Genomic DNA, 10,327 nt, shown 5'->3' with positions numbered 1-10,327 from the left:
CACCTGCTGTTTTCTACCTGCTCACTCTCTCTCTACCACACCTGCTGTTTTCTACCTGCTCACTCTCTCTCTAGCCCACCTGCTGTTTTCTACCTGCTCACTCTCTCTCTACCACACCTGCTGTTTTCTACCTGCTCGCTCTCTCTCTAGCCCACCTGCTGTTTTCTACCTGCTCACTCTCTCTCTACCACACCTGCTGTTTTCTACCTGCTCACTCTCTCTCTACCACACCTGCTGTTTTCTACCTGCTCACTCTCTCTCTACCACACCTGCTGTTTTCTACCTGCTCACTCTCTCTCTAGCCCACCTGCTGTTTTCTACCTGCTCACTCTCTCTCTAGCACACCTGCTGTTTTCTACCTGCTCACTCTCTCTAGCCCACCTGCTGTTTTCTACCTGCTCACTCTCTCTCTAGCCCACCTGCTGTTTTCACCTGCTCACTCTCTCTCTACCACACCTGCTGTTTTCTACCTGCTCACTCTCTCTCTACCCCACCTGCTGTTTTCTACCTGCTCACTCTCTCTACCCCACCTGCTGTTTTCTACCTGCTCACTCTCTCTCTAGCCCACCTGCTGTTTTCTACCTGCTCACTCTCTCTACCCCACCTGCTGTTTTCTACCTGCTCACTCTCTCTAGCCCACCTGCTGTTTTCTACCTGCTCACTCTCTCTCTAGCCCACCTGCTGTTTTCTACCTGCTCACTCTCTCTAGCCCACCTGCTGTTTTCTACCTGCTCACTCTCTCTCTACCACACCTGCTGTTTTCTACCTGCTCACTCTCTCTCTAGCCCACCTGCTGTTTTCTACCTGCTCACTCTCTCTAGCCCACCTGCTGTTTTCTACCTGCTCACTCTCTCTCTAGCCCACCTGCTGTTTTCTACCTGCTCACTCTCTCTAGCCCACCTGCTGTTTTCTACCTGCTCACTCTCTCTCTCTACCACACCTGCTGTTTTCTACCTGCTCGCTCTCTCTCTAGCCCACCTGCTGTTTTCTACCTGCTCACTCTCTCTACCACACCTGCTGTTTTCTACCTGCTCACTCTCTCTCTACCCACACCTGCTGTTTTCTACCTGCTCGCTCTCCTCTCTCTAGCCCACCTGCTGTTTTCTACCTGCTCACTCTCTCTCTACCACACCTGCTGTTTTCTACCTGCTCACTCTCTCTCTCTAGCCCACCTGCTGTTTTCTACCTGCTCACTCTCTCTCTACCACACCTGCTGTTTTCTACCTGCTCACTCTCTCTCTACCACACCTGCTGTTTTCTACCTGCTCACTCTCTCTCTACCACACCTGCTGTTTTCTACCTGCTCACTCTCTCTAGCCCACCTGCTGTTTTCTACCTGCTCACTCTCTCTCTAGCCCACCTGCTGTTTTCTACCTGCTCACTCTCTCTACCACACCTGCTGTTTTCTACCTGCTCACTCTCTCTCTACCCCACCTGCTGTTTTCTACCTGCTCACTCCCTCTCTCTACCCCACCTGCTGTTTTCTACCTGCTCACTCTCTCTCTAGCCCACCTGCTGTTTTCTACCTGCTCACTCTCTCTCTACCCACCTGCTGTTTTCTACCTGCTCACTCTCTCTAGCCCACCTGCTGTTTTCTACCTGCTCACTCTCTCTCTAGCCCACCTGCTGTTTTCTACCTGCTCACTCTCTCTCTAGCCCACCTGCTGTTTTCTACCTGCTCACTCTCTCTCTACCACACCTGCTGTTTTCTACCTGCTCACTCTCTCTCTACCACACCTGCTGTTTTCTACCTGCTCGCTCTCTCTCTAGCCCACCTGCTGTTTTCTACCTGCTCGCTCTCTCTCTAGCCCACCTGCTGTTTTCTACCTGCTCACTCTCTCTCTACCACACCTGCTGTTTTCTACCTGCTCACTCTCTCTCTAGCCCACCTGCTGTTTTCTACCTGCTCACTCTCTCTCTACCACACCTGCTGTTTTCTACCTGCTCACTCTCTCTCTAGCCCACCTGCTGTTTTCTACCTGCTCACTCTCTCTCTAGCCCACCTGCTGTTTTCTACCTGCTCACTCTCTCTCTAGCCCACCTGCTGTTTTCTACCTGCTCACTCTCTCTCTAGCCCACCTGCTGTTTTCTACCTGCTCACTCTCTCTCTACCACACCTGCTGTTTTCTACCTGCTCACTCTCTCTACCCACCTGCTGTTTTCTACCTGCTCACCTCTCTCTAGCCCACCTGCTGTTTTCTACCTGCTCACTCTCTCTCTAGCCCACCTGCTGTTTTCTACCTGCTCACTCTCTCTCTACCACACCTGCTGTTTTCTACCTGCTCGCTCTCTCTCTAGCCCACCTGCTGTTTTCTACCTGCTCACTCTCTCTACCACACCTGCTGTTTTCTACCTGCTCACTCTCTCTCTACCCCACCTGCTGTTTTCTACCTGCTCACTCTCTCTCTACCACACCTGCTGTTTTCTACCTGCTCACTCTCTCTCTACCCACCTGCTGTTTTCTACCTGCTCACTCTCTCTCTACCCCACCTGCTGTTTTCTACCTGCTCACTCTCTCTCTAGCCCACCTGCTGTTTTCTACCTGCTCACTCTCTCTACCACACCTGCTGTTTTCTACCTGCTCACTCTCTCTCTAGCCCACCTGCTGTTTTCTACCTGCTCACTCTCTCTCTAGCCCACCTGCTGTTTTCTACCTGCTCGCTCTCTCTCTAGCCCACCTGCTGTTTTCTACCTGCTCACTCTCTCTCTACCCCACCTGCTGTTTTCTACCTGCTCACTCTCTCTCTAGCCCACCTGCTGTTTTCTACCTGCTCACTCTCTCTAGCCCACCTGCTGTTTTCTACCTGCTCACTCTCTCTACCCCACCTGCTGTTTTCGACCTGCTCACTCTCTCTCTAGCCCACCTGCTGTTTTCTACCTGCTCACTCTATCTCTACCACACCTGCTGTTTTCTACCTGCTCACTCTCTCACTCTCTCTCTACCCCACCTGCTGTTTTCTACCTGCTCACTCTCTCTACCACACCTGCTGTTTTCTACCTGCTCACTCTCTCTCTAGCCCACCTGCTGTTTTCTACCTGCTCACTCTCTCTCTAGCCCACCTGCTGTTTTCTACCTGCTCACTCTCTCTCTAGCCCACCTGCTGTTTTCTACCTGCTCACTCTCTCTCTAGCCCACCTGCTGTTTTCTACCTGCTCACTCTCTACCTCTAGCCCACCTGCTGTTTTTTACCTGCTCACTCTCTCTCTACCACACCTGCTGTTTTCTACCTGCTCACTCTCTCTACCCCACCTGCTGTTTTCTACCTGCTCACTCTCTCTCTACCCCACCTGCTGTTTTCTACCTGCTCACTCTCTCTCTAGCCCACCTGCTGTTTTCTACCTGCTCACTCTCTCTCTAGCCCACCTGCTGTTTTCTACCTGCTCACTCTCTCTCTACCCCACCTGCTGTTTTCTACCTGCTCACTCTCTCTCTACCACACCTGCTGTTTTCTACCTGCTCGCTCTCTCTCTAGCCCACCTGCTGTTTTCTACCTGCTCACTCTCTCTCTACCACACCTGCTGTTTTCTACCTGCTCACTCTCTCTCTAGCCCACCTGCTGTTTTCTACCTGCTCACTCTCTCTACCACACCTGCTGTTTTCTACCTGCTCACTCTCTCTCTAGCCCACCTGCTGTTTTCTACCTGCTCACTCTCTCTACCCACCTGCTGTTTTCTACCTGCTCACTCTCTCTCTAGCCCACCTGCTGTTTTCTACCTGCTCACTCTCTCTCTACCACACCTGCTGTTTTCTACCTGCTCACTCTCTCTCTACCACACCTGCTGTTTTCTACCTGCTCACTCTCTCTCTACCACACCTGCTGTTTTCTACCTGCTCACTCTCTCTCTAGCCCACCTGCTGTTTTCTACCTGCTCACTCTCTCTCTACCCCACCTGCTGTTTTCTACCTGCTCACTCTCTCTCTACCCCACCTGCTGTTTTCTACCTGCTCACTCTCTCTCTACCCCACCTGCTGTTTTCTACCTGCTCACTCTCTCTACCCCACCTGCTGTTTTCTACCTGCTCACTCTCTCTCTAGCCCACCTGCTGTTTTCTACCTGCTCACTCTCTCTCTACTCCCACACCTGCTGTTTTCTACCTGCTCACTCTCTCTAGCCCACCTGCTGTTTTCTACCTGCTCACTCTCTCTCTAGCCCACCTGCTGTTTTCTACCTGCTCACTCTCTCTAGCCCACCTGCTGTTTTCTACCTGCTCACTCTCTCTCTACCCCACCTGCTGTTTTCTACCTGCTCACTCTCTCTCTAGCCCACCTGCTGTTTTCTACCTGCTCACTCTCTCTCTACCCCACCTGCTGTTTTCTACCTGCTTCTCTCTACCCCACCTGCTGTTTTCTACCTGCTCACTCTCTCTCTAGCCCACCTGCTGTTTTCTACCTGCTCACTCTCTCTACCCCACCTGCTGTTTTCTACCTGCTCACTCTCTCTAGCCCACCTGCTGTTTTCTACCTGCTCACTCTCTCTACCCCACCTGCTGTTTTCTACCTGCTCACTCTCTCTCTAGCCCACCTGCTGTTTTCTACCTGCTCACTCTCTCTCTAGCCCACCTGCTGTTTTCTACCTGCTCACTCTCTCTCTACCCCACCTGCTGTTTTCTACCTGCTCACTCTCTCTAGCCCACCTGCTGTTTTCTACCTGCTCACTCTCTCTCTACCCACCTGCTGTTTTCTACCTGCTCACTCTCTCTAGCCCACCTGCTGTTTTCTACCTGCTCACTCTCTCTCTACCCCACCTGCTGTTTTCTACCTGCTCACTCTCTCTAGCCCACCTGCTGTTTTCTACCTGCTCACTCTCTCTCTAGCCCACCTGCTGTTTTCTACCTGCTCACTCTCTCTCTAGCCCACCTGCTGTTTTCTACTCTAGCCCACCTGCTGTTTTCTACCTGCTCACTCTCTCTCTAGCCCACCTGCTGTTTTCTACCTGCTCACTCTCTCTCTAGCCCACCTGCTGTTTTCTACCTGCTCACTCTCTCTCTACCACACCTGCTGTTTTCTACCTGCTCACTCTCTCTCTAGCCCACCTGCTGTTTTCTACCTGCTCACTCTCTCTCTACCCCACCTGCTGTTTTCTACCTGCTCACTCTCTCTCTAGCCCACCTGCTGTTTTCTACCTGCTCACTCTCTCTCTAGCCCACCTGCTGTTTTCTACCTGCTCACTCTCTCTCTACCCCACCTGCTGTTTTCTACCTGCTCACTCTCTCTCTACCACACCTGCTGTTTTCTACCTGCTCACTCTCTCTAGCCCACCTGCTGTTTTCTACCTGCTCACTCTCTCTCTAGCCCACCTGCTGTTTTCTACCTGCTCACTCTCTCTCTAGCCCACCTGCTGTTTTCTACCTGCTCACTCTCTCTCTACCCCACCTGCTGTTTTCTACCTGCTCACTCTCTCTCTAGCCCACCTGCTGTTTTCTACCTGCTCACTCTCTCTCTAGCCCACCTGCTGTTTTCTACCTGCTCACTCTCTCTACCACACCTGCTGTTTTCTACCTGCTCACTCTCTCTCTACCCACCTGCTGTTTTCTACCTGCTCACTCTCTCTCTACCACACCTGCTGTTTTCTACCTGCTCACTCTCTCTCTAGCCCACCTGCTGTTTTCTACCTGCTCACTCTCTCTCTAGCCCACCTGCTGTTTTCTACCTGCTCACTCTCTCTCTACCCCACCTGCTGTTTTCACCTGCTCACTCTCTCTCTAGCCCACCTGCTGTTTTCTACCTGCTCACTCTCTCTCTACCACACCTGCTGTTTTCTACCTGCTCACTCTCTCTAGCCCACCTGCTGTTTTCTACCTGCTCACTCTCTCTCTACCCACCTGCTGTTTTCTACCTGCTCACTCTCTCTCTACCCCACCTGCTGTTTTCTACCTGCTCACTCTCTCTAGCCCACCTGCTGTTTTCTACCTGCTCACTCTCTCTACCCACCTGCTGTTTTCTACCTGCTCACTCTCTCTCTAGCCCACCTGCTGTTTTCTACCTGCTCACTCTCTCTCTACCACACCTGCTGTTTTCTACCTGCTCACTCTCTCTCTAGCCCACCTGCTGTTTTCTACCTGCTCACTCTCTCTCTACCACACCTGCTGTTTTCTACCTGCTCACTCTCTCTAGCCCACCTGCTGTTTTCTACCTGCTCACTCTCTCTAGCCCACCTGCTGTTTTCTACCTGCTCACTCTCTCTCTACCACACCTGCTGTTTTCTACCTGCTCACTCTCTCTCTAGCCCACCTGCTGTTTTCTACCTGCTCACTCTCTCTCTACCACACCTGCTGTTTTCTACCTGCTCACTCTCTCTAGCCCACCTGCTGTTTTCTACCTGCTCACTCTCTCTCTACCACACCTGCTGTTTTCTACCTGCTCACTCTCTCTCTAGCCCACCTGCTGTTTTCTAGCCCACCTGCTCACTCACTCTCTCTCTAGCCCACCTGCTGTTTTCTACCTGCTCACTCTCTCTCTACCCCACCTGCTGTTTTCTACCTGCTCACTCTCTCTAGCCCACCTGCTGTTTTCTACCTGCTCACTCTCTCTCTACCACACCTGCTGTTTTCTACCTGCTCACTCTCTCTAGCCCACCTGCTGTTTTCTACCTGCTCACTCTCTCTCTAGCCCACCTGCTGTTTTCTACCTGCTCACTCTCTCTCTCCCACCTGCTGTTTTCTACCTGCTCACTCTCTCTCTACCACACCTGCTGTTTTCTACCTGCTTCTCTCTACCACACCTGCTGTTTTCTACCTGCTCACTCTCTCTCTAGCCCACCTGCTGTTTTCTACCTGCTCACTCTCTCTCTACCACACCTGCTGTTTTCTACCTGCTCACTCTCTCTAGCCCACCTGCTGTTTTCTACCTGCTCACTCTCTCTCTACCACACCTGCTGTTTTATACCTGCTCACTCTCTCTCTACCCCACCTGCTGTTTTCTACCTGCTCACTCTCTCTCTACCACACCTGCTGTTTTCTACCTGCTCACTCTCTCTCTCTAGCCCACCTGCTGTTTTCTACCTGCTCACTCTCTCTCTAGCCCACCTGCTGTTTTCTACCTGCTCACTCTCTCTCTACCCCACCTGCTGTTTTCTACCTGCTCACTCTCTCTCTACCCCACCTGCTGTTTTCTACCTGCTCACTCTCTCTCTACCACACCTGCTGTTTTCTACCTGCTCACTCTCTCTCTAGCCCACCTGCTGTTTTCTACCTGCTGCTCACTCTCTCTAGCCCACACCCTGTTTTCTACCTGCTCACTCTTTCTAGCCCCTGCTGTTTCGCTCTCTCTCTAGCCCACCTGCTGTTTTCTACCTGCTCACTCTCTCTCTACCACACCTGCTGTTTTCTACCTGCTCACTCTCTCTCTAGCCCACCTGCTGTTTTCTACCTGCTCACTCTCTCTCTACCACACCTGCTGTTTTCTACCTGCTCACTCTCTCTCTACCCCACCTGCTGTTTTCTACCTGCTCACTCTCTCTCTAGCCCACCTGCTGTTTTCTACCTGCTCACTCTCTCTCTACCCCACCTGCTGTTTTCTACCTGCTCACTCTCTCTAGCCCACCTGCTGTTTTCTACCTGCTCACTCTCTCTCTACCCACCTGCTGTTTTCTACCTGCTCACTCTCTCTCTAGCCCACCTGCTGTTTTCTACCTGCTCACTCTCTCTCTAGCCCACCTGCTGTTTTCTACCTGCTCACTCTCTCTAGCCCACCTGCTGTTTTCTACCTGCTCACTCTCTCTCTAGCCCACCTGCTGTTTTCTACCTGCTCACTCTCTCTCTAGCCCACCTGCTGTTTTCTACCTGCTCACTCTCTCTCTACCACACCTGCTGTTTTCTACCTGCTCACTCTCTCTCTAGCCCACCTGCTGTTTTCTACCTGCTCACTCTCTCTCTACCCCACCTGCTGTTTTCTACCTGCTCACTCTCTCTCTAGCCCACCTGCTGTTTTCTACCTGCTCACTCTCTCTCTACCACACCTGCTGTTTTCTACCTGCTCACTCTCTCTCTAGCCCACCTGCTGTTTTCTACCTGCTCACTCTCTCTCTAGCCCACCTGCTGTTTTCTACCTGCTCACTCTCTCTCTAGCCCACGTGCTGTTTTCTACCTGCTCGCTCTCTCTACCACACCTGCTGTTTTCTACCTGCTCGCTCTCTCTCTAGCCCACCTGCTGTTTTCTACCTGCTCACTCTCTCTCTAGCCCACCTGCTGTTTTCTACCTGCTCACTCTCTCTACCACACCTGCTGTTTTCTACCTGCTCTCTCTCTCTAGCCCACCTGCTGTTTTCTACCTGCTCACTCTCTCTCTCTCTCTACCACACCTGCTGTTTTCTACCTGCTCGCTCTCTCTCTAGCCCACCTGCTGTTTTCTACCTGCTCACTCTCTCTCTACCACACCTGCTGTTTTCTACCTGCTCACTCTCTCTAGCCCACCTGCTGTTTTCTACCTGCTCACTCTCTCTCTACCACACCTGCTGTTTTCTACCTGCTCACTCTCTCTCTACCACACCTGCTGTTTTCTACCTGCTCACTCTCTCTCTACCACACCTGCTGTTTTCTACCTGCTCGCTCTCTCTCTAGCCCACCTGCTGTTTTCTACCTGCTCACTCTCTCTCTACCACACCTGCTGTTTTCTACCTGCTCACTCTCTCTCTACCACACCTGCTGTTTTCTACCTGCTCACTCTCTCTCTCTCTCTACCACACCTGCTGTTTTCTACCTGCTCACTCTCTCTCTACCCCACCTGCTGTTTTCTACCTGCTCACTCTCTCTCTACCCCACCTGCTGTTTTCTACCTGCTCACTCTCTCTCTAGCCCACCTGCTGTTTTCTACCTGCTCACTCTCTCTCTAGCCCACCTGCTGTTTTCTACCTGCTCACTCTCTCTAGCCCACCTGCTGTTTTCTACCTGCTCGCTCTCTCTCTAGCCCACCTGCTGTTTTCTACCTGCTCACTCTCTCTCTACCCCACCTGCTGTTTTCTACCTGCTCACTCTCTCTACCACACCTGCTGTTTTCTACCTGCTCACTCTCTCTCTACCACACCTGCTGTTTTCTACCTGCTCACTCTCTCTCTACCCCACCTGCTGTTTTCTACCTGCTCACTCTCTCTCTAGCCCACCTGCTGTTTTCTACCTGCTCACTCTCTCTACCACACCTGCTGTTTTCTACCTGCTCACTCTCTCTCTACCACACCTGCTGTTTTCTACCTGCTCACTCTCTCTACCACACCTGCTGTTTTCTACCTGCTCGCTCTCTCTCTAGCCCACCTGCTGTTTTCTACCTGCTCACTCTCTCTCTACCACACCTGCTGTTTTCTACCTGCTCACTCTCTCTCTACCACACCTGCTGTTTTCTACCTGCTCACTCTCTCTCTAGCCCACCTGCTGTTTTCTACCTGCTCACTCTCTCTACCACACCTGCTGTTTTCTACCTGCTCACTCTCTCTCTAGCCCACCTGCTGTTTTCTACCTGCTCACTCTCTCTAGCCCACCTGCTGTTTTCTACCTGCTCACTCTCTCTCTACCACACCTGCTGTTTTCTACCTGCTCGCTCTCTCTAGCCCACCTGCTGTTTTCTACCTGCTCACTCTCTCTCTACCACACCTGCTGTTTTCTACCTGCTCACTCTCTCTCTACCACACCTGCTGTTTTCTACCTGCTCACTCTCTCTCTAGCCCACCTGCTGTTTTCTACCTGCTCTCTCTCTCTAGCCCACCTGCTGTTTTCTACCTGCTCACTCTCTCTCTAGCCCACCTGCTGTTTTCTACCTGCTCACTCTCTCTCTACCACACCTGCTGTTTTCTACCTGCTCACTCTCTCTCTAGCCCACCTGCTGTTTTCTACCTGCTCACTCTCTCTCTACCACACCTGCTGTTTTCTACCTGCTCACTCTCTCTCTAGCCCACCTGCTGTTTTCTACCTGCTCACTCTCTCTACCACACCTGCTGTTTTCTACCTGCTCACTCTCTCTCTAGCCCACCTGCTGTTTTCTACCTGCTCACTCTCTCTCTAGCCCACCTGCTGTTTTCTACCTGCTCACTCTCTCTCTAGCCCACCTGCTGTTTTCTACCTGCTCACTCTCTCTCTACCCACCTGCTGTTTTCTACCTGCTCGCTCTCTCTCTAGCCCACCTGCTGTTTTCTACCTGCTCACTCTCTCTCTAGCCCACCTGCTGTTTTCTACCTGCTCACTCTCTCTACCACACCTGCTGTTTTCTACCTGCTCACTCTCTCTCTAGCCCACCTGCTGTTTTCTACCTGCTCACTCTCTCTCTACCCACCTGCTGTTTTCTACCTGCTCACTCTCTCTCTAGCCCACCTGCTGTTTTCTACCTGCTCACTCTCTCTCT

This window comes from Oncorhynchus nerka, linkage group LG2 (assembly GCF_034236695.1).
Source record: "Oncorhynchus nerka isolate Pitt River linkage group LG2, Oner_Uvic_2.0, whole genome shotgun sequence".
NCBI lineage: Eukaryota > Metazoa > Chordata > Actinopteri > Salmoniformes > Salmonidae > Oncorhynchus > Oncorhynchus nerka.
The sequence above is the reverse complement of the archived record's forward strand: the minus strand, read 5'-3'. Positions refer to the sequence as shown.